A 3,556-nucleotide genomic window follows, 5' to 3' on the forward strand; every position below is an offset into this window, starting at 1 on the left:
CAAGGGGCCATGCCCCCCCCCCCCCCCCTCCAAGTTTGAAGAAAATTGAGAATAGCATATATATTTTCTTATAAAATCTAACATTTGGCACTAAAATTTATATCTTGGCCCCCCTCACCCAAAAGTTTTTCAAATTGTCCCATGAAATCCAAAACATATTTATCTATAATTTCCCAGTTGTCCTAAGAATATCAAAAAAAAATCCTTTGGACAATCACCTGGATAACAAGAAAATCCTTATAAATAAACTAAAATTCCCACAAACAAATGATAAATTAGGTTTATTACTACCAACAAAACAATTACAAATCACAAATCTCTAGCAAAATAAATCACAAAACCCCAAAACTTTTACCCAACTCTGCTTCTCTCAACTCTCATCTTTTCCTCCATGGCTCCACTCCATCGCCACCGAGTAACAGCCTACGCCGTTGACCGCTCCACACAGTAGTTAGTATATATCTGTAGCTCTTTCTAAATAAATGGAAAAAACTTCATTTGTGAGACTTCTTTTTTTTAGAAGGATCGTGAGACTTCTTAAGTTGATGGAAAAAGCTATTAGTATTTATTTATTTAGTCAAACTTTCGGTCCATTATTATTTGAAAGTTGTCATCTTTATTACTATTTCTTCACATTGCAATTTTTGAAAAGAAAAGATCTCACATCTTATGCTATCTTACCAATTTTTGGACATTGAAAAAATCAGCAAGTACTAATTAAGATACAAAACTCTTGGCTAGAAATCGATATAATTGATACTCCTATAACTTTCATTTGCTTTGATAATGTTTGATTATTTTATGTCACTAAAAAAGAAGAAGAAGAAGAAAGTCAAAAACATATATTGATGACGTAACATTGGAAACCTCTAATGTTGATATCTCAAAATTTGAAAATTCTCAAACAAAGAACCTTGGCCCCCCTTGAGTTCAAATCCTGCTTCCATCTCTACTTTAAAGTAATTATAGAATTCTCAAAAGCCAAAAATTATTTCTTCTACGTAAAAAATAAAATTTCACAATAAACTAAATTATCAATTCATTATAAGTCAAAATAAAATAAAATAAATATACCATTTCCACTCTACCTTAAAACAAAGTTATTATAGAAAATAGTGTTCAGCATGTTGCTTTCATTGGGAACGATTTGGATTTTTTCTTTTTTTTAATAAAAGTCTCATGCATGTTGTCATTAACACTGCACACTTAAAACCGAATTTAACATAGCATAGGGTACCCCTGCAAGCACCACACCTCAAGGACAGAAATGATTTAGATTTTGGAATCTATACTACTATTTAAGGAGCTCTCCTATTTGGATTGGACCCTTTTTTTTTCCAAAATACCCCTACACCCTAAATTTAAGTAGAGACAAAACTTGAGGATAACACTGTACAAATATACCTCTAAGTCTCACCTAAAACATTTTTTACAAAATAAGATCACTCTCTCGCTAACCCACTTCTTCAAAGCGAGAAGGTATTTGGTATCAAATGATACCAAGTCAGTGGTATGAAAATCTTATAAGTGTGAGACATGTTAACAAAAAATAACTAACTCACTAACAAATGAAAAACATGTGTGCAAAAATAACTACTGACAGTAGTTATTTTTGCACACATGTCTTTTATTTATTAGATTTTAATACAGATGACGTGGTATCATTTGATATAAAATGCTTTTTCCTTCAGAGCAACTATATGTTTACTGTTTTTTTTTTTAATAGAAAAACAAGTTAAACAACCCCACGATGCGTTTTTTTTTTTTTTTTTTTTTTACTTTAAAAAAAAAATCTGTTTTGCAAGATCTCCTTTTTTTTCCCTCTCCTTCATTTTAAGTTGGTTTTTTAAAAATCCTTACTTTTTTTTAGGGAAAAAACCCTTATCCTTATCCCTCTTTTTTTTTTTTTTTTTCGAATTATTATCCTTATCCCATCATAAAAAATAAAAAATTTAAAATCTCTTTTGCAAGATCTCCTTTTTTTTTCCCCTCTCCTTCACATTAAGTTGGGGTTTTTTTTTTAGTTTAGAGTCGGAAAATCGTGTTGATTTTGACGAGTCTGAGAAGATTCAAGTTGCTGAGTCTATGAGAAATTTGAGTGAGCCTAATGAGACTTTAAACCAGTCTGTTGAGACTCAGAGCGAGTCAGGGTCGACTGGGAATCCAGAGAGTTTGGTTGAGGAAAATTCGTTGAAGAAAGAGGTTGAGGAGTCGGGGATGGAGATTGTTGAGGCTGAGAGGAAAGAAGGGAATGAGAAAGAAGATTGCTGTTTTGGAGGGAGAGAGGATAGCAAGAGGAGCAGGGAGCTTTTGGAGAAGATAATGGAGGACAATGAGAAAATGATGGGTTAGATGATCGAACTCTTTCAGAGGAATGAGACGCAGACGAAAATGTTGAGCTCGCTGTCGCAGAGAGTTGGGCAGCTGGAGAAGGCTTTCATGTGTGACAAGTTGAGAAAGATGAAGAAGAAGGGTGCTGCTGGGACTATAATAGATGGGCTGGAAAATTCGCCTGATAAAAAGAAGCCCGAAAAGAGATAGTGAGGAGCGCAACATTTGTTCAATTTTTAGGCTTATTGTAAAGCATTAGGAATTTATGTTCTGATTTTGGAAGCTGGTGAAAGGAAAAAAAAAAAAAAAGGGTTGCTATTGTTGGGTTTTTTCCACTTTCAAGTTTGTTTAGCTGATTCTCTTTGTTCAAAATACAGGTGTGTTCCTTTTGTTAGTTTGATTTAAGTTATTGATGAATTTTTCTTTTGTAGCAAATATGCCTGTGTTTCTGATATTCATTGTGGTTGTGATGCATAAGCCTTTTTGGTAAAAGTTTCTTTAGTATCACTAATTTATGTATCACCAAGCTGTTTAGTGTTATTTGAAATCTCTGTTCATCATACCAGGTAACTTTAATCATATTTGTGTGGCTGATGATGGCATGATGCTGACATAAAAATTTAATGTGGCCTGATGGTTTAAAGAGGGTTTCATTTAGTCTCGACTCTTTTTGCTTGCACATCTAGTTTGATGTTTGAATCCTTTTCATGAAAGGATTCAAAATGGAAAATCTGATTATATGACTTGTCAAAGTGGCAAAACTTGTTCATTCACTATGTTAGTATTGGTGGGCAGCAGTTGCTATTTTGCATCATGGGGAGGTTTATGTACAAAATTCGAAGACATGGTTGTATATGGTGTTATATTTTGTAAGAGACATGCTAACGAGGGTTTTATAAGCCATTTGTTAATAATTTATTTTAAGAGAAATAAAAAAAGATGTCATTTTTTTTTTTTCTCATAAAAAGTTTTTTTAAAAGAATTATTAACGAGTATTCGGTATTTGTTAGCATTTTTTATTTTTAATTACAATTAAATTTAATTCAATTATGTGTTGAATTTAATGAACTTAATTGTGAAACCCAATGTACTAACCTAACTTTAATTCTTTACCATATCCATCTGTTTGCTTTAATCAATCTTTTTATCTGCTTTGAAGTTGGAAACATAGAAAACAGAGCACTCTCTTGCATTGACTCTGGCAGTTGGCAAGGGATCTTCTGTA

Source organism: Quercus suber, unplaced genomic scaffold, assembly GCF_002906115.3.
Source record: "Quercus suber isolate HL8 unplaced genomic scaffold, Cork oak 2.0 scaffold_616, whole genome shotgun sequence".
Taxonomy (NCBI): Eukaryota; Viridiplantae; Streptophyta; class Magnoliopsida; order Fagales; family Fagaceae; genus Quercus; species Quercus suber.